The sequence below is a fragment of the Lepus europaeus genome, chromosome 3 (genome assembly GCF_033115175.1).
Source record: "Lepus europaeus isolate LE1 chromosome 3, mLepTim1.pri, whole genome shotgun sequence".
NCBI lineage: Eukaryota > Metazoa > Chordata > Mammalia > Lagomorpha > Leporidae > Lepus > Lepus europaeus.
The window spans coordinates 111,958,253-111,980,247 of record NC_084829.1 but is presented as its reverse complement, the minus strand read 5'-3'; the positions used below and the strand labels follow the sequence as shown (position 1 = coordinate 111,980,247).

The 21,995-nt window shown below is 42.8% G+C and overlaps 1 pseudogene; it reads right to left on the bottom strand.

Moving 5' to 3' along the window:
* Positions 1–3,720: 3,720 nt before the first annotated feature.
* On the bottom strand, positions 3,721–4,029 carry LOC133757052 (large ribosomal subunit protein eL37-like; annotated as a pseudogene).
* Between the last annotated feature and the right edge of the window lie 17,966 nt (positions 4,030–21,995).

Below are 21,995 nucleotides of genomic sequence, written 5' to 3'. Positions count from 1 at the left end.
GAGGATTAGCCTGTTGAGCCACGGCGCTGGCCTCTAATTTCTTCTTTTTATCTGACTGTAAAAATTCCAGAGATTTGTCATTTAACTCAGGTATTCTTTCTTCTGCCTCACCAAGTCTATCGTTAATACTTTCTACTGCATTTTTTATTTGATCTATTGAATTCTTCATTTCTTTTTTTTTAACAGGCAGAGTTAGTGAGAGAGAGACAGACAGAGAGACAGAGAGAAAGGTCTTCCTTTCTGTTGGTTCACCACCCAAATGGTTGCCTCGGCTGGTGCGCTGCGCGGATCCAAAGCCAGGAGCCAGGTGCTTCCTCCTGGTCTCCCATGTGGGTGCAGGTGCCCAAGCACTTGGGCCATCCTCCACTGCCTTCCCAGGCCACAGCAGAGAGCTAGACTGGAAAAGGAACAACCAGGACAGAATCCGGTGCTCCGACCAGGACTAGAACCCAGTGTGCTGGCGCCACAGGCAGAGGATTAGCCAAGTGAGCCATGGCACCGGCCAAATTCTTCATTTCTAATATTTCATTTTGATTTCTGTTAAAATCTCAATTTCATGGGAAAAATGTTCATTTATGTCATGTATAGATTTCTTTAATATGAGGATTTACTTCTGATTATTTCTAAGCAATCCTACAATCAATTTTTTGAATTCTGTTTCCAACATTTCTTCAATCTCTTCACAATCTAGTACTTAAGTGTTGTGTTCCTTTGGAGGTGTCATGTTGTCTTCTTTATTCTTGTTTCTTGAGTTGCTGCATCTATTTTTAGGCATTTGTGAAGACAGTTGTTGGTTTTTTTTTTTCCTTGCTTGATGGGTTTTTCCTTGGACTATGCCTATGTGGATTAGTGGAGTGTCTGCTCTTCCAGTGAATACTTTGTCTGAGGCATGTGCTGGGTGTGGCTGGGGAGCTCTGATCAGTGCTCCAGGGTAAAGGGAGTGTCCAAGGTGACTCCCAAATTAAGCATGGTAAACTGTGCTCTGCTCTCTTTTTTTAATCAGAGGGGAGGATTAATCTGCTCTGTTTGCTCTGTCTCATGCTCACCTCCTCTCCTTAAGGAGACCAGTGCCTGGTCACCTGCCCCAGTGGGTATAATATTTGTTCGCACTGCCACAAGAATCACACAAAGGGTCTTTGCAGCCCTCCATGTGAACACAGATCCCATAGCAATGACCTGTAAGGCCACCACAGAACACACCAAACACCGGAGTAAGGGAAAGGGCTTATTGGGGAAACCTGACAGACTGGAGGGGAGGGGCAAAGAAAGAAAAGAGGGAGAAGAATGTAAGAGAAAGAGAGAGAGAGATCAAGAAGCAGAGAGATCGGGAGCGAGCGAGTGAGCCATGTTCAAGAACAGGTCCTCTTAAAACTTTGGTGGAGGGCGGGCAAGAAAGTAGGATCATGGAATCCCATTAGGATGGGGGTGGAGCTGACACTAGTGGTTGAGTCATGGGGCAGCTGGCTTCCAGCAATGGTAGCGGGGGCTAGAGCCTAGGATGGTGTCCAGGGCATAGATCATGCCATAGATAAGACTGCACCATTTTATTAACATGAACCTCACCAGGATATCAGGGAGCCTCGAGCATGTGGAGCCACCCACACCTGCACCCTCCCATGCAACCAGTTTCCACAGTCTCAGTGCACAACTCTTCCAGAGTCACGAGCACCTAGCCCCCTGTCAATTCTTGCAGCCAGACTCAGGCCTCTCCACTGGGCTGGTTGCTGGGTGTGCGTATACAAGCTGGTGCAGCTGTTACATATATCCAAAATGGTGCCTGCCCTCTCTGAGCTAGGATGCTGGTGCCAGGTAGACAGGGAGAGGGAAATGTGGCCCCTTTTTGTCCCTCTAGGTTGACAGGTACACTGTCCCCTACAGGGCTCTCAGCCAGACTCATGCCAGTCCCTTCCAGCAGCTTTATCACCAGTGCTTTGGGCTGCCGCCATCTGGTCTCACCTCACTCTCCAAAGCTGGTGCTGAGGTCCCAAGTTGTGCACGTCCACACCCTCCTCATAGATCCACAGTGTCCTCCCAATTTGTGTGGAGTTTCCTCTGCCATTTCCCCCTCAACTCTTCCCTGAAATTGCACTCTCTCCACAGTTTTTAAATTATCTTCCCCCAGACTAGAGCAGTAAGCTCTCTCCCTATTCCGCCATCTTAGTGTCTTTTTTCGATTGGCTTTTTCATGAGTGCTAGCACATCACCACAAACTAGGCACATGGCTTTGCCTTTGATTTCAACAAGAACAAAAACATCATCTGTCCACTTCTCTCGGAAAGATCCACACTCGGCTTCAACTTTTCTTTGTAGCTGCCATGTGTAGCATATCATACCACTTACATTTTGATGACTATTCCGAATGTATGTTGCCTGCATTGCAATTATTTTTGCTTCAATTGCTCTTCTAGCTCTGCATTTTGGATCTGGAACACATCCAACATTCGTATTGTTGACTCGAGGTCTTTTCTGTGTACTGTAACTCGATCTTCCTCTGAGATCAGTGTTCGTGAGGATGGTCAGTCATGAGCACATGGAGAAAGGTTGGAATGGAGCTATCATCTGTTGGCATATATACTGTGTAGGCATAGTAAGTATGAGGGAATGGAAAGATTGTTGAGACCTGCTTCATGGGGCTGGTGCTGTGGTGCAGTGGGTTAATGCCCTGGCCTGAAGCACCGACATCCCATGTGGGTGCCGGTTCGAGACCCAGCTGCTCCACTTCCGATCCAGTTCTCTGCTATGGCCTGGGATAGCAGTACAAGATGGCCCAAGTCCTTGGGCCCCTGCACCCATGTGGGAGAACTGGAAGAAGCTCCTGGCTCCTGGCTTCGGATCAGCGCAGTTCCGGCCATTGCAGCCCATTGGGCAGTGAACCATCGGATGGAAGACCTCTCTTTCTCTCTCTGCCTCTCCTCTCTCTGTGTAACTCTTTCAGATAAGTAAATAAATCTTAAAAAAAAAAAAAAAGACCTGCTTCATTAAGTATGAAGAAGCAAGAAAGATGTGGGACATATGACATGTTTTTTTGTGTAAAAAGAAAGAAAAATAGTGTTTTTGTAGCAGTTAAAACACCACTTGGGGCAAACGCGTCCGGTATCAAAGTAGCTGGGTTTCAGTCAGGACTCCAGTCCCAATTGCAGCTTCATGCTAATGTATACCCTAGGAGGCAACACGTGATGGCTCAAGTGGTTGGGTCCCTGTTACCATATGGGAGATTTGGAGTGGGTCGCTCCTGACTTGTGCCTGGCCCAGCCCTGGGCTGTGTGGGCATTTGAAGAGTGAACCAGTGGGGGCTGGCGCTGTGGTGTACTGGGTAAAGCCACCACCTACGGTGCTGGCATCCCATATGAGAGCCTGTTTGAGTCCTGGCTGCACCACTTCTAATCCAGCTCTCTGCTATATCCTGGAAAAGCGGTAAAAGATGGCCCAAGTCCTTGGGCCCCTGCACCCACATGGAAGATTCGGAAGAAGCTCCTGGCTTCGGATCAGCAGAGCTCCGGCCATTGCAGCCATTTGGGAGGGAACCAGTGGATGGAAGACATCTCTCTCTCTCTGCCTCTCCTTCTTTCTGTGTGTAACTCTTACTTTCAAACAAATAAATAAATTATATATGTACATACATATAAAAAGTAAACCAGTGGATGGGAGAGCTTCTCTCTCTCTTCTTTCTTTCTCCTTCCGCAAAAGAAAGATTTTTTTAAAAATTTCAAACTAGAGCATTTATTGTGTGACTAATTGTTAAAATTCTAAAGATGAACTGGATGCTGCAGCAGCTGCCCTCTTGGGTTTAGGTGTTGTTCCTTCACAGAATCCGTGCCTGAATCTGCGGTGCGGTACGCGGTGTTTAGGTGCCTCACCCGACCAGTCCCAGCGATCTTTTGTCTCTTAGCCTTGGCGCTCGAGTTGTACTTCCTCATATACCTGGCAGGGTAGCCGCTTCTGCAGGTGGGAGGCCTCAGAGCTGCAGCGGCAGCACCATGTGTGCATCTTGTTGTGATCCTTTCCGAATAAGGATGTTCCCTTCTTCATCACTTTTCTGGGGTGACGGCCAAAAAGAAAGAAAATTTTGAAAGTTAAATACACATAACTACTTGGCTATACAAGTAACATCTAGGAAAGATAATCGTGACACTATAACACTGGGCATGGGCTGCTTTTCTTGGGGATTTGAGTGCTAGGCCATGTGGATGTCATGCCTTTGCTATAATTTTTAATGAAAAATGCAAGCAGACAATTTCTGCTTATAGAGATAAAAGTTTTATCCAACCCTACACCTTTTTTTTTTTCATTCTTTTTTTTCTCAGATTGGCTCTTGGAATAACTTGCAGATTCATGTAGTTAAGAGCTGGCTCCTGGAACAATAGTGACTGTCTTAGTTTCCTTGGTTCCTAGGAGGAAGATGTGCCTTGTGGCTGAAGCCTCCACTGCCAAGAACAAGATTATGTAAAGGTCATCTGGAAGAATCTTGTGAAACTGGGAAAAAGTAGGTAGCAACAGTCACTATCATTTCAGCTTTAAAAATAGTACTCTAGGAGCAGTTGTATAGCCTACTGTTTGAGACCGCTTGTGGTGCCTGAGTCTCATATTGGAGAGCTTAGGTTCAAGTTCCAACCCTCCCCCGAATCCCAGCCTCCTGCTAATGCCACTCTGAGAGGTAGCACGTGATGGTTCGGATGGTTGGGTCCCTGCCACCCATGTAGGAGATCTAGATAGAGTTTCCAGCTCCAGGCTGCAGCCTGAGTCAGTCCTAACCATGAAAAGACTTTCTCTCAACTGTGCCTTTCAAATAAATAAATAAATCTTTAAAAAAGAAAAAAAAAAAGAAAAAGAAAAAAGGTAGGTAAGTCCATACCTTATAGATTTGTTGTGAGGATTGAGCTAAGACATAATTAATGCTCAATAAGTGCTAGCTGCTCTGATACCAGATTGCCTCAGTAGCCAAGGCTGAATGAGGCTGAAACTAGGAGATTCATCTGGGTCTCCGATGTGGGTGGCAGGGGCCAAACTCGTGCCATCTTCCACTGCTTTTGCCAGGCCATTACCAGAGCACTGGATCAAAAGTGGAGCATCCAGGACACAAATCGATGCCCATGTGGAATGCTGGCACTGCAGGCAGCAGCTTTACCTGTTGTGCCACAATGCCAGCCCCTGAGAAACAGTCTTTCAAGACCTGATTTTAGCAAGGCAGCTGTTAACATTTCAAATTTAGGATGGTCTTCATGCCCCTGTAATTTATTAGAGATAATTTCAAACAAAATTGTAGTAGATTATAGGGAAAATAAGGACTATTGCTATCTGTAATATTTAGAAGCTGCTCAACAATTGGTGCATTTCTCCTTCTCACCACAAGATGGCAGATATGCTCTTTATTACTTTCTTCTCCACCCCCCCTCCCCCCCTCAATTTTTATTACTTGGCATTTTCTTCTGTATTCACTTGATGGTCAATTTACAAGTAAAGTATCATGTATTAACAGGTTCTTTGGAGTGCAATATTGGATTAAACACTTTTAATTAAGCTAAATTCAGGGTTCTGATTCAAGTTTTTTCCATGTAGAATAATGTAACACCAATTGTTGAGATTTATATCCACAAAACACAAAAATAGTGCAATCAGAATGATGTTCTGTTTTAACTGAAAGTAAAATAAGTTAATATGCACAATAGAAAAAAGAGAATTGAAATTTATTACTGGGAATGGTAACCTAATATAGTGAAGTTAATATTAGTGAATATTAGGAGCCTTGGATCCTTGCTCTGCAATTTTTGTTACTAAAGTAAGTACCAAATCACCTTGATCTTTGACCACTGTGCAGAGTTGTGATTGTGATTATTATTAACAATCATTAATTTTTTGTAGAGTAGATGATAAAGGAGAGAAGACTCATCAATTACATTATTTGCTTTAATAATTTAAGAATGTCTTGCTGTAAATGTTGAAGAAATGCATATAAAGTAATATCTCTAAACAGAGGCAGAATTCCAAATAGGTAAAAATTGTTGGCCAGTCCCATTTTGCAACCAATAGTTTGTGATTAGGAATGAGTTTGAACAAAGTTATGATTAAAATCTACAACTAATCTCCTTCAAGCTTGCAAATTTGGGATTTTATTGATAAACTGAAGCTTCCAGCCTCTCTTCTATGTCTAACTACATTCTTCTGTGTTTCTTCAAAAAACTTCTCCATGGTCACTTCAGTTATAAGGGATAAGCTTAATCACCTGAAATATATGTAAAAGAAAAGAGACTCTCCAAACTTATCTACCTAGCAAACAACAATACAAGGATGTTGTGTTTATGGCAACCCATAAATTCAGTATTTGATTTGAAGAGACAAGAGTGTCTCTCTCTGTCCTTAAGTGAGAAAGCACGCCAAAAATCCTATTCTGATGTCTTGTAGGAAAGCTCAGACGTGTGATGCCTCTGACGACATGCCAGTCATGTGTGCTCCAGTGGTGGCTAACAGCCCTCCCGCCCCGAGGAAGTTACACTTTTACTTACAAGGCCGAATTTCTAATCTCCATAGGATCTGAATATGTATTTTCCAATCAGCACCTGAATAAGAAGTGAGAGAAGAATCTTGCTTTCAATACCTGAGGTGGACATACAGTATTTCCCAGGAAAAACCTACCTCTACCATCAAAAATCCAAGCCATTATTCACTGTCATGCTCCCCATCAAGCAAATGAATTTTAAGAATTGATATTTTCTTTTTTTAAAAAAATATTTATTTGTGAGGTAAAGATATAGCGAGAGAGAGAGAGAGAGAGAGAGGTCTTCCCTCCACCGGTTTACTCCCCAAATGGCCACAAGGACCAGAGCTGGGCCCATCTGAAGCCAGGAGCCAGGAGCTTCCTCTGGGTCTCCCACATGGCTGCCAGGGCCCAAGCACTTGAACCATCCTCCACTGCTTTTCCAGGCCATTAGCGGGGAGCTGGATCAGAAATGGAGCAGGCAGAACTCACGCCTGTATGGGATGCTAGCACTGAAGGAGGAGACTAATCTACTACACCACAGTACCAGCCCCCAGAATTGATATTTTGAAGTGCAGGTATTTGTATAGTTTAATTTTTACATGTAATAGGTTTAGGTATAACTTTCATGCTATTTATCTTTGATGCTGAAGACCCTTTTGAAATATCATTTGTTTAAAATCCACATTAACATGTGACATATCTTCAGGCAAATTGTAAAGCCATGGTTTTGGTTTCTATTTTAATGACTCTTTCACCATGCTTTCTCTAGCTAGGCCAAAAACTCTGCAAGTCCAATCTATTTCAGGTCTATTTGTGGCTATGATACTCAATAAATCTGATTCCCCAAATATGCGCAGCTGTGCCCTAATAGTTAAATAAGGTAAATAGCCTCACAATACAAACTTCATACATTTCATAATTACGACTTTAGGATCATGGTAATTCTTCCCACTATACCCACCCTCCCACCCACTCTCCTACCCCTCTTCCTCCTCCCTCTCCTGTTCCCATTCTTATTTTTTACTAATATTTATTTTCAATTAACTTTATTTACATATGATTAACTCTGTTACTCACCTTAAACTTATACGTGCTCATCTGACCTTCTCAAAACTCTATATTCACTTGAAGCAGTAACATGTAAAGAGCAGTGTGTTTGAAATAATAAATATGGATTTAGCCTCAGCCTTTACCTTATGTACATAGCTTTGTTTTGGGAAAGTTGTATTATGCCTCAGTTTACCAATGTGTGCAACTAGGCAGGTGTTTTAGTCCATCTCGTGGTGCTACAACAAAATGCCATGGACTAGATAACTTGTGAGGAATTTGGCTCATGCCTCTGGAGGCTGGGACGTCCAGAGAATCCAGGTGTCAGCATGTGAAGTCCTTAGTGGTACATCTTCTCACGGCAGAGGGCAGCAGAGAGCAAGAGGCGTCTGAACTCACTTTTATGATAGGTCCAACCCTCCACAATGAACCCGATGCCACAATAAAATGAAATCACTTGCAAGCGCAGAACGATCATGATCTTATCAGCCCACAGTAGGCCTCTACCTTCCAATACCATTGCATGGACCTTAAGTTTCCAATACATGAATGATGGGCACACGGTTAAACCTAGCATTAGAGAGCAGCTGACAAAGAACTATGCGTTTCCACCACTCCCTCTCTTTTACTTGTGCTAGAGACATCAGTTTGTCACTGCTTTCTGGCCTTAAAGTCCTTATTGACCCAGACAGCCACTGCAATGAATCAGAGCTGACATTAGAGATAAAATGCTCTTTTTAAAAAAAGGATTTATTTATTTATTTGAAAGGTAGAGGAGGTACAGAGAAGCACAGGCAGAGAGAGAGAGAGAGAGAGAGAGAGAGAGAGAGAGAGGTCTTCCATCAGCTGGTTCACTTCCCAGATGTCCACAATGGCTGGAGCTGTGCCAATCTGAAGCCAGGAGCCAGGAGCTTCTTCCAGGTCTCCCACATGGGTGCAGGGGCCCAAGGTCTTGGGCCATCTTCCACTGCTTTCCCTGGCCACAGAAGAGAGCTGGATCAGAAGTGGAGCAGCCTACATGGAATGTCAGCACCACAGGTGACAGCTTTACCCGCTAGAACACAGTGCCAGCCCCTGAAATGCTTTTGCCTTTCCTACATGGCAAAATTTCTAAGGTCCAAAATCAACAGTGTACTTTTATGCATAATAAGTAGGCAATATAGTTCATGGTTATTAACTATATATTTATTAGAACATACTTTCAATGTCAATATTTTACTAATATCAAACTATTTACCTCATAGAAATTCATTTTTAAAAAGTTTTCAATAGGAGGCTGGAGCCATGGCGCAGTAGATTAATCCTCCACCCACGGCACCTGCATCCCAGATGGGCACTGGTTCTAGTCCTGGCTGCTCCACTTCCAATCCAGCTCTCTGCTGTGGCCTGGGAAAGCAGTGGAAAATGGCCCAAGTCCTTGGGTCCCTACACCCATCTGGGCAACCAGGAAGAAGCACCTGGCTCCTGACTTTGGATCGGTGCAGCTCCAGCTGTTGTGGCCATTTAGGGAGTGAACCAACAGAAGGAAGACCTTTCTCTCTGTCTCTCCCTCTCACTGTCTGTAACTTTACCTCTGAAATAAATAAATAAAATATTTTTGAAAAAAGTTTTAAATTGGGGCTGGTGCAGTGATGCAATGGGTTAAAGCCCTGGCCTGCAGTGCTAGTATCCCATATGGGCACCAGTTCAAGTCCGGACTGCTCCACTTCTGATCCAGCTCTCTGCTAATGTTACTGGGAAAGTAACAGAGGATGGCCCATGTCCTTGGGCCCCTGCATCCAATGTGGAAGACCCAGAAGAAGCTTCTGGATCCTGGCTTCAGTTGGCTCAGCTCTGGCCATTACTTGGGAGAATGAAGCAGTGGGTGGAAGATCTCTCTCTCTCTCTCTCTTTCTCTCTCTCTCTCTCTGTCTCTACCTTTCTCTGTAACTCTGTCTTTCAAATAAACAAAATAAATCTTTTAAAAAAAGTTTTAAATCATGGGGCCATGGAAAAGTATCCTCATATGCTGCTAGGGCCAGGTGCTAGAGAACCAGCTGGTGATGCCAGAGTCCAAAAACCACAGGTGCTCCAAGGACTTGGTGAGAAAAGCACACCAGAACCTGAGAAGAGGCTGTCCACTGACAAAGCTCAATGTCTCTCCCACTGGCCAAGTTGAAACATTTAACCTGCTCGACTCTAGGACTGCTGCACCGACAATGAAGGAGGCATTCGGAGTTGAGAGGCAATAAACTGGTTACTAGGCTTTTCCCCTTCTCAAACAACTCTTTGGTGGTAATTACTGTGAGGCCACCATTCTCCGTGTGGGCTCAGATTGCCTGGACCTCAGTCACTTTTCCTTGCCCTCCATTCCCTAAAGCAGTCCACTCCTCCTGAGCAGCCCTTGGCATTTCTCACTCTCGCCATCACCCTCTTTACTGCCTTGTAAATTACAATTACCTAACACAGATTCCCACATCTATGGGAGGACTGAATATGAGTCGAACTTAAAGTAATGAACCTGCCTATTTAGGGGTATGAACACCAGGGTGATTCTTGTTTATATCATAGAGAACTGAGGGCACTCTTAAGAACAAATCTGGTTTAAGAACTCTTGCTGAAGCCAAATGACACTGGAAAAAATTGTGATGCTTGGGCTTGTTGGGGCTACACAAGGTAATATAAGACCACTGAAACTGGGATCCAGCTGTGACTTAGGACAAGTTTTTTAGTCGTCCATTTCCTCATCTATTAAATGGAGATATCAACTTTAGATTGGTAATAAAGGTTAAATAACAGATACTAATTAGATCCTTCCCACAGCTCCCCTAATATATTAAAATATAAAAACCCAGTAGTACAATGTAAGAGACTACGGCAGAAAAGGGAAATGATCATGGTAGGTGGTTGACAGACAAGTGGTGGCTGAAACCACCTGCCAGGTAAGATCCTGGAAGTGATGTGTTCCTAAGCCAGAACTTCAGAGAGGTTTAGAAATGAGAGGTACCGCTGAAAGCTACAGTGAGATTAGAGCTGAAATCAAGAATGATTGGTGTCTTAAGAGAAGCACTTAGAGCCCTGAGAAGTTTTCCAGGGGTCCCTGCTCTGCCCCAGTGGGAGATGTTTTCCCTCTGCAGAAGTTGAACCAGATTGGCTCCGTGCTCAGGGATACAGGAGGTGAAATGACACAGAGAAAATCCGAGGTTTCATGCTGAATCGGGAGACGCCATTGAATCTCAGCGTGGTTCTCACTGTTTATCCTTCTGGAATTTGTTCATTCTCTTGGACTTCTAGATTCATGTTTCATCAAATTTGACAAGTTCTTTGAAAAGATCAACAAAACTGACAAACCTTAGCTAGACTGGCTAAGAAAGAGTCTATGTAAATAACTAAAAGTAGAAGTAGAAGTGGAGGTATTACTACCACGTTACTAAATAAAGGGTATACAGAGAATATAATAATGAATAGTATGCCAACCATTCACTTAACTTCAATGAAATGATAAAATTCCTAGAAACACACAAATTTCCAAAACTGAGTTAAAAAGAAGCTGCAGGGGCTGACACTGTGGCGTAGCGGGTAAAGCTGCCGCCTGCAGTGCTGGCATCCCATATGGGCTCCGGTTTGAGTTCTGGCTGCTCTACTTCTAATCCAGCTCCCTGCAGTGGCCTAGGAAAGCAGTATAAGATGGCCCAAGTCCTTGGGCCCCTGCACCCGCATGGGAGACCCAGAAGCTGCTGGCTCCTGGCTTCGGATCAGTGCAGCTTTGGTCGTTGCAGCTAATTGGGGAGTGAACCAGCAGATGGAAGATCTCCCTCCCTGCTTCTCCTTCTCTCTCTGTGTAACTCCGACTTTCAAATAAATAAATCTTAAAAATAAAAAAGCTGCAAATTTCAGTGGACTTATAATGAGTAAAAGATTGTCAGTAATAGTGGGATTACCTGATTCTCTACTTTTTTCTTTTTTTAAGATGTATTTATTTATTTGAAGGCAAAGTTACAGAGAGGCAGAGGGAGAGAGAGAGAATCTTCATCCACTGGTTCACTCCCTAACTTGCCTGCAACAGCCGGAACTGTGCCGATCTGAAGCCAGGAGCCAGGAGCTTCTTCCAGGTCTCCCACATGGATTTAGGGGCCCAAGGACTTAGGCCATTTTCCACTGCTTTCCCAGGCCGTAGCAGAGAGCTGGATGGGTGTGGAGCAGCCAGGACTCCAACTGACGCCCATAAGGGATGCCAACCCGGTAGGCTGGGGCTTTAACCCACTATACCACAGCACTGGCCCCTCGCTATCTTTTTGTTCCATGATGTATTTAACTGTCCTGAATGATAGGTTCACCTGCTGAAATCATTGGCCAATCCTTTTCAATCACGGTTTTCTGTTTTGTAACTGACCTAGGTAACAAAGTTTTATGCATCTTAGGGAAGTTTCATGTGTTTTCTATTGCCTTTATTAAGTTCAATTTCTTTAAAATTTCAGTCTTTAAGGAATTAACTTCATCTACCTTAACCAATTAGATCTGATCCACAGCTTTGGTTAAAATGTTCAGGTTTAACTTACTTTGACCAAATGATTTAAAACTGACAATTCTTTTCCATATAAATCTCTAAAACTGAGTCTTTGACCTTGAGGCTTCGAGTTGGATCCCTGGAACTCTCAAAAGATGAGGCTCTGTACTGGAAGAGATAATAACTGTCTTACATGCTTTGTGCTAGAAGCCATCAAACTGCATTCTACCCAAATCCCTTAGATCCACCTCAGAGGAAGGCTCTGCTGCTGTCTCTCAACCACTCCCTCTTTTTTTTTTTTTTCTTTTTTGACAGGCAGAGTGGACAGTGAGAGAGAGAGACAGAGAGAAAGGTCTTCCTTTACTGTTGGTTCACCCTCCAATGGCCGCTGCGGCCAGTGCGCTGTGGCCAGCGCACCGCGGTGATCCGAAGCCAGGAGCCAGGTGCTTCTCCTGGTCTCCCATGGGGTGCAGGGCCCAAGCACTTGGGCCATCCTCCACTGCACTCCCAGGCCACAGCAGAGAGCTGGCCTGGAAGAGGGGCAACCGGGACAGAATCCGGCGCCCTGACCCGGACTAGAAACCGGTGTGCTGGCGCTGCAGGCGGAGGATTAGCCTATTGAGCTGCAGCGCCGGCCAACCACGCCCTCTTTCAACATGAAGCAGCCAGGGCCGTGGTTGCCCCATATCCTTAGTAGCATTAGGGTCCATTCTTCGGAGGGGTTGGGCAAGGGTGAGATGTGAGGAATCTGATGGGCTAATAGGCAGTTGGGTAAGGTCCCTGTTGGAATGAGAAAATGGGAAGCCAAAATGTTTGCTTTGTCCCAGAAACTGCCTTTAGGAGGACAAAAGTGCCTATCCCCCCTCTCTGAGTTTCCAGTTTTATCATGAGACTAGCAAGGAAGTAGCAATCCCACATTTCTGATTTTTTTTTTTTTTAAATCATGAGCAGGCTACATAGGATTAGAATTCCTGCCCTCTGATGGGTTTTGTTCCTGCCCTCAGATTGGTTATCAGCTGTTATTCTGTTCCTCCGAATTATGCTTAACAAGTTTCTGGGGGTTTCCTCTATTGGAGCCCCCTTCCTGGTGCTGCAGCAGGAGGTTTCTGACTTACATTAATCTTATTTCACTGGTCGCCGCTGTGGTGGAGCTGGTGGAGCTGCCGCCTACAGTGCCGGCATCCCGTATGGGCGCCGGTTCTAGTCCTGGTTGCTCTACTTCCGATCCATCTCTCTGCTGTGGCATGGGAAAGCAGTGGAAGATGGCCCAAGTCCTTGGGTCCCTGTACCCGCACTGGGGACCTGCGGAAGGTTCCTGGCTCCTGGCTTCGGGTTGGTGCATCTCCAGTGGTTGCAGCCATCTGAGGAGTGAACCAGTGTTTGGAAGACCTCTCTCTCTCTGCCTCTGCCTCTCTGTGACTCTGCCTTTCAAATAAGTAAATCTTTTAAAAAATCTTACTTCACACACACACACACACACACACAAATTGTCAGTGGCAAAAACTTCCCAACAAAGAGAAGTCCAGAACTAAATTACTTCAATAATGATTTTGATCAAATGTTTAAAGAATCAAAATAAATTCTTTTCAAATTCTTCCAAGAAATACAAAATAAATACTTCCTTACTCATTCTATGAGAACAGTCTTTCTCTGGTACCAAAGCCATATGAAGACAACACAAGAAAAGACAACTATAGAACAATATCTCATGTATATAAATGCAGAGCCCTTAAACAAAATATGAGCAAACTGAATCCAAAATTAGATTACCTGGGTTATAAAATGAGACCAAAGATTAATTTCAGGAATACAGGAAAGGCTCACATAAATAGAGTCAATGTAATATATAGCTTAATAGAGCAAAAGAAAAAAAAACCATATTATCATCTCAATTGACACAAGTATACTTGGCAAAATTCAACACATCTGATGATTAAAAAACTCAAAAAACTAGGAATAAAATGGAACTTCCTCAGCATTATAGGCACATTTATGAAAAATCCACAATTAACATAACACTCATTGGTGGAAGACTAAATACCTTTTCTCTTAGACCAAAAAACTAAAGATGTCTATTTTCATCATCACTATCCAACATTATACTGGAAGTTCTAGCAGAACAATTAAGCAAAAAAAAAAAAAAAAAAAAAAGACTGTATTGGAAAGTAAGCAGTAAAAATATCTTGGTTGTAGATGGCATGATCCTACATAGCAAAAAATCTCAAAGAACCCACTAGAAGACTACTAGAGCACATTCAGAAAGGTTGTAGGACACAAGATTAAAATGCAAAAACAATTGATTATTAAACACCAAACAATCTGAAACGGACATTAAGGAAGCAATTTCATGTATTATAGTTTCCAAAAGAATGAAATATCTAGGAATAAAGTTAACCAATGAAGTAAAAGACTTGTACGTTGAAAGCTACACAACATTGCTGAAAGAAAATAAAGATCTAAATGAGTACTAAGACCTAGATAATTCTATGTTAATATACTGGAAGACTTATTACACTTATTAGAAATATTAAGATGGCAATAATACCAAAAACATAGTGTAGTACAGATTCAGTGCAGTCCCCTACCAAAAGTTCAATAGCCGCCTTTTTCAGAAATGAAAAATTTGATCTTTCAGGCAGATGTTGTGATGCCATGGGTTAAGTTGCTGCCTGTGAGGCCTGCATTCCATATTAGTGAAGTTTGAGTTCAGCTGCTCAGCTTCCAATCCAGCTGCCTGCTAATGCACCTGAGAAAGCAGTGGAACCTGTCCCCAAGTGCTTAGGCTTTTGTAACCCATGTGGACAACTCAGATGGAGTTCCAGGTTCCTGGCTTCAGCCTGGCTGGGCCCTGACCATTGGGAAGTCAAGCAGTGGGTGGAGGATCTCTTTCTTTCTTTTTCTCCCTCTCTGTAACTGTACCTTACAAATAAATAAATTAATAAATCTTAAAAAAGGGTGACCCTTAAATTTGTGTGCAATTGCGAAGTGTCCTGAATAGCTAAAATAATATTGAAAAAAAGAAGAATTCTAGTGCTTACATTTCCTAATTTCAAAACTGACAACAACACTACAGCAGTCAAAGCAGTGTGATACTTCCATAAGAACAGACACACAGATCAATTGAATTGAAATGAGAGTACAGCAATAAACTTTTACATCTATGAAGGCACTTCAAAATGCTCATAGAAAATGGAACCAAAAGATAAGTTTATTTTGGTGCAAAAAGGTTTTCAAGCGGTGCAAATGAGGGATTTCCAAAAGATGATATAAAGTACTTATTATGAAAAACTAAGCAAAGATTCCAAAAAATTTTGCACCACAATAAATTTATCTTTTAACTCAATTTTTCCATGAACATTTTGAAGACCCCTCATGTGGTCAATAAGTCTATTTTTAAAGATTTATTTATTTGAAAGTCAGAGTTACACAGAGAGAGAAAGAGGCAGAGAGAGAGATCTTCTATCTTCTGGTTCAATCCTCAGAGGGCTGTGATGGCTGGGGTTGGGCCAGGCCAAGGCCAGGAGCCAGCAGTTTGTTCCAGGTCTCCCACATGTGTTTAGAGGCCCAAGCACTTGGGCCACCATCTGCTGCTTTTCCCAGCCATGCAGGGAGCTGGGTCAGAAGCAGCTGGGACACGAACTGGTGCCGACATGGGATGCTGGCATTGCAGCACAATGCTGGCCCCCAAAAAGACTTTTCAATAACACTATATATTCATTAGCAACTTTACAAAACCTTTCTCCTTTGAATATGGAATACAGTTGATCTTTAGACCTTACTTCCCTTCATTCTTCTGTTCATTTCTATTCATGTTTGTGGTTTTGTCCACTATATTCAAACTGATCATTCTCTCACTGAAGATGAAAGTGTCACGGTTATCTATTTCATGTATTGAATCACCCCAAGACTTAATGGATCACTGGAAGCAAACATTTCTTATTATCCCTCACAGTTCTGCATGTTGACTGGGCTCACTAGGCTGGTCTCAAGCACCTGCAGCCAGAGGGTGGCAGGATCTCCAATCATCTTGAAGTTTTCCTTATTCGCAGGCACGTTGTTGATGCTGGCTGACGACAGGGCCCCTAACTGGGCTGCTGGTCAGAACACCTCAACATGGCCTCCATGTGGCCTGGCTATCTTTTTAGCTTGATGACTGGGCTCCAAGAGCACGCAACCCACAAAGAGACCCAAGAGGAAGCTGCCCGGTAGTGGCTAACCTAGCCTCAAAAGCTATGCAACTTCACTTCTGCATTGCATCAGTGAGGCTGTCTTGAAAATCCACCCAGTTTCTTAAGGGGCATATGTTTCACTTGTTAATGAAAGGAGTGTCAAAAAATTTTCAGGTATATTTGAAAACTACCACAGACATTAAGTAATGTGAGACCATAATACTTAGGCTTAATCAGTGCCTTCCTGGCATTTAAAAAATTTTTAAATTACCTTATTTCTGGGGGCTAACTGTGGTGTGATGTTTTAAGCCATTGTTTCTGATGCTGGCATCCCATATCCTGGTACTGGTTCAAGTCCTAGCTTCTCTGCTTCTGATCCAGCTTCCTGCTTTTGCACCTGGGAAGGCAGCAAAAGTGGCCCAAGTACTCGGGTCCCTGCCACCATGTGCGAACCAGGATGGAGCTCCTGGCTTCTGGCTTTTGTGGCTATTTTGGGAGAGTACTAGCAGTTGGAAGATTTCTCTTTCTCTTTCTTTCTGTCTCTCTGTTGTTCTGCCTTTCAAATAGATAAAAAATTTAATATTTCTTGTATCCTGCCCCTCACCAACTTTTCTTTTTATTCATTTTGTATTATGTCAATATGGACTCATAGTTTTCTGCTTTATTCAGTAGTAATCCATTGCTACCCTTATTTATTCTAATGTTCAAATTATATCAGGTTTGGTCAGTGAGAACCATTTTATTCTGGCTTTGACTCAATTTTACTTAAGCATTTTCTTGCTTTCTGATGCAAAGATATATTGAATTTTCACTGCTCCAGCCCTAGAGCTGACCATATTTCCAGAGAGCTGAGGTTTCTTTTAGTTGAGAATGAGATTTAGAAGCCAAGCTCTTTTATTTATTTTTTTATTTTAAAGACTGTGTTTATTTGAAAGAGTTACAGATAGAGAAGGAGAGACAGAGAGAGAGAGAGATATCTTCTATCCGCTGGTTCACCCCCCAAATGGCTGCTATGGCCTGGGCTGGGACAGGCCAACACTAGGAACCAGGAGTTTCATCCAGGTCTCCCATGTGAGTGCAGGGGCTCAGGCACTTGGGCCATCTTCCACTGCCTTCCTGTGTACATTAGCAGGGAGTTGGATTGGCAGTGGAGCAGCCAGAACTGGAACCACTTCCACATGAGATGCCGGCGTAGCAGGTGGCAGCTTAACTCCTTAATATCACAGCACCAGCCCCAGAAGTAAATGTCTGAGAGTGTGCTCATTGGTATTAGGATGTCTCCGCTCCCGAAATTCTTTTGGAGGCAAGAGTTGGAAACACACACACACTTAAATCTATACTATGCATGTATATTGAAAAATCTGGAATTCACACCAATACCCATCTGATACCACAGGGTTTATTCTAGTTTTCTTGCTTTCCACAGTTATGACGCCCTGACCTGTGAGGGTGAAACCAGGCTCTAATTAGCTTTCAGATATTTACTTATTAAGCCAATTTCCTGTATGAAACCAACCTCCTTGCCCTAGTGGATGCCCTCTCACCACGCTAAGGCTCGAACACCATACATAGGTGCGCCTTTATCATGGATGCCCTCATTATCCTGCCACGGTGCTGGAAACTCACACCACGTCCCCGCCGTGGGAATTTGCTCCTTCCCTTACTAGGGCTCTAACATGAAAACATAGACAATCCGCTCCCACACATCCAGGCAGACATCCCCTTCTCCAGCTCAGATTGATCTGAGCATTGTGTTACCCTGCCCAGATGGCTGGATACTCTCTTTAACCTGCTCTGATTCTGATGACCCACTCTGAGGTCCCTCCTGGTGTGGGCACCTGACTGTCCTGTCTCACCTAACAGATTTTTGGATCCATTTTTTTTTTCCAGAAAGAGAAGTTAGCAGAAGGGAAGAAGGCAGACACAGCACCAAAACTGAGATCCTGCCTCTGCCATGATTAGTGCCTGACTGAACAACATTATGTCCTTGTTATTTGGTTGCCTAACTTGTAAAGGGAGGTGGAATCACCATGATGTGGAGATCACAGGTTTCTCCTGAGACTGATAACACAGAGTATTCATTGTGTGCCTAGCATGTGTTAAGTGCTTATTTTATGTTAGTTATTGTTAATGTTTAAATTCCAAATTTTTCAGAGAAAATTTTGACATGTTGATTTAATGTGTGATTTCTGGGTTGGCTTAATTTTTGGATATTGGACCAATGGAAATAGTTGATATAGCTAGACAATATTTTTAAAAATTAATTGATATCATGAATGTAAGGAATAGATTGGTGGTTTCCAGAGCTGGGGAAGGGTATGGGGGAGAAACAATGGGAGAGGATTGTTAACAGTAAGGTGAGTAGTTGCATGTGAGGATAACTCTAATGTTCCATTGCCCTGTAGGATAACTATGCTTGACAACAATTAATTGAATATTTCATGATAGCCAGTAGAGTTTTGAATATTCCAATACAAAGAAATAATAAATGTCTGAGGTGATAGATATAACAGTTACCCTGATCTGACCATTACATTTCATATACATGTACTATAAAGTACAATTACTATGTATCACTTAACAGTAAAAATATAAAAAAAAATCATGATTTGAAAATTATTCATCTTGTCAAAGCTAAAACAATCTGTTTCCATCTACTTTCCCGGTACAAATGTGAGCAACTGGAACCTCACATGGGAGTGAAAGTCAGTGGATGAGATGATGAGCACCTTTTGAACACAAGCTTAAAGGTCTTAATGAAAACTTTTATCAGTTATGCACCATTTTCTCCAAGAATACCAGGGTGCTTTAATTACACATGGAAAACACGTAGCTCAAGAGAAGGAAAAACCCATCTCTTTTTTCTTTTTGATCATAAGTGCAAAGACTGACTATTGTTTCTTGTTGCTACATCCTCTTTGAGAGAGGATATTTGTAAATATGGAGAATATGTGGAACTGTACATTTTTAACTTAAAATAATTGTCCATACAAATGCATAAAATAAGTTTCAAATTTATCATTTTACCATTGTTTACAATAGCAATGTAGATATTCACTCACAAAAATTATTTAAAGAATTATAGTTTGCTTTTTTTAATTTGAGAGGCATACAGAAAGGTAGATGGATAGATGGACAGATAGATAGGCAGCTAGAGAGCTCATATTTGCTGTCTCCCAAATGCCTGCAACAGCTGGGACTAGGCCAGGGCTAGAGCCAGGAGCCAGGAGCCAGGAGCCAGGAGCCAGGAGCCAGGAGCCAGGAGCCAGGAATGAAATCCAAGTTACCCATGTGGGAGACAAGAATCCATCATCACTGCCTCCCAAGTCTACATTGGTAGGAAGTTGGAGTCAGGAACCAGAGGCAGAAATCAAATCCAGACATTTTGATATGAGATGCAAGTGTCTTAACTGCACAAACATCCATTCCCATGGAATTATAGCTTTTTTAATTAAATGGAATATTAATTATTCCACAGAATTTGTGATGTGAGTCTGAAGTCTTGACATGAAAATATATTCATATATATTAATTAGGGAAGGAAAAGCAGATTGCATAAGAAGCATAGTGTGATAGGGACTGGCGCTGTGGCGCAGCGGGTTAATGCCCTGGCCAGAGGCGCTGGCATCCCATGTGGGTGCCGGTTAGAGCTCAGGCTGCTCCACTTCCGATCCAGCTCTCTGCTATGGCCTGGGAAAGCAGTGGAGGATGGGCCAGGTCCTTGGGCCCCTGCTCTCACGTGGGAGACCTGGAAGAAGATCCTGGCTCCTGGCTTCGGATTGGCGCAGCTCCGGCTATTGTGGCCAATTGGGGAATGAACCATCGGATGGAAGACCTCTCTCTCTCTCTCTCTCTCTGCTTCTCCTCTCTCTGTGTAACTCTGACTTTCAAATAAATAAATAAATCTTTAAAAAGAAAACAAAACAAAAAAGAAGCATAATGTGATAATGTTTTATTCTGGTGATAATACATATATAGAAACATAAAAGTCAAAATAATAACAATGATTGTTTCTTTGTGATGGATTATTACGATTTTAATTTCTTCTACTTATCTTTCTTTTTCAGTTTACCTACAATGAAAATAGGTTATTTTGATAAAGTAATTTCTTAAAACACCTCACTGAAAATTATGATTAACTTTCTATGGCCAAAATATTGTTAACATTTTCTAACTTTCAGATGAGAACAGAAAACTAGAGATGGAAAATTACCACAAAGAAGCAAACTTTGAAACTTTGAGATTCCTGTGTTTTTCTTTCTTTCTTTTTTTTTCTGAGCTACAGTCTTGAAGAAATAAAAATTTGTAACTGCAGAACACTTGCTGACAATTTGGAACCTGTCATTAACAGGCTTGCTGGAGACCTACCACAGAACAAAGGAAAATGTTAGATTATGGCTCTGTTCTTTGGAGAGATTCCAAAGGATTCTCCAGGGATTGCACGTATTATCATATTATCCAGTCAATCTGAATTTCATTTAGGAAAAGTTGAAAATCCATATAAAACACGGGATCGCCATTTAACCCTGTCTTCCACAGTCTGCTCTATAGATATTAGTTCTATGATACATGCTTTTTAACAGCTGATAAAATGAGAAAAATGTTCCTTGGGACTGGTGTTGTGGTGCAGCAGGCTAAGATGTCACTTGGGATGACTACATCCCATATCAGAGTACCTGGGCTCAAATCCAGCTTCTGCTTCTAATCCAGACTTCTGCTGATGTGCATCCTGAGAGGTCGCAGGCTATGGCCAATTACTTGGGCCCCTACAACCCATGTGGGAGACCCTGAAGGAGTTCCAGGTTCCTGGCTTCAGTCAGGGTCAGCCCCAGCTATTGTGACCACTCAGGGAATGAACCAACAGATGAAAGTACTCTGTCTCGCTCTCTTCCTCTTTCTTCCCCCTTCTCTCTCTGTCACTCTGCCTTTCCGATAAATGAATGATACATTTTTTACAAAATGGTTCCATATTCAAAGAATTTGAGGAAGTATTAGTCTCAGTGTTGACAAGTTTATTTCCAGGAGCACCTTCATAGAACCTTAAATGTGCAGGAGAGCTTGGTGGTCTCCCAGAGAGATGATACCATTTAGATTTCTGTACCTTGTTGATCATACAATAATTTTCTCCATGAAGCACCTCAGAAGAGACTAGTGGCCTGTATTAATACTAACTACAGGCCGGCGCCGTGGCTCAGTAGGCTAATCCTCTGCCTGCAGCGCCAGCACCCCGGGTTCTAGTCCCGGGTTGGGGCACCGGATTCTGTCCCGGTTGCTCCTCTTCCAGGCCAGCTCTCTGCTGTGGCCCAGGAAGGCAGTGGAGGATGGCCCAAGTGCTTGGGCCCTGCACCTGCATGGGAGACCAGGAGAAGCACCTGGCTCCTGGCTTTGGATCAGCGCGATGCTGACGGGTGAACCAACAGCAAAAGGAAGACCTTTCTCTCTCTTTCTCTCTCTCACTGTCCACTCTGCCTGTAAAAAAAAAAAAAATACTAACTACAGACAATGCAGGTCTAGTTGATGAGGTAAACTTGAGGAAGATATCCTGGAACCAAGTGAATGGCCGGGAAGTAGCAGATTAGATTCCATGTGAGGTAATAGACGTTACCCAGATCCCAGTATAAGGTCACAGTGCTAACTTCAGTAATACTCAATTATCTTTCAAAGTACCCAGTTTTTGTAGAAGTGATACAGGATTATTGTTAAAAAAAGGAATGTACAAAGAAAAAAGTAAAACTTTATTTGATGCTATCATAGGTAATCTTGAACAGTAATCAGAAAGCATAATTTTAAGTGTTCTATTTACTTTAGGTATTCATTT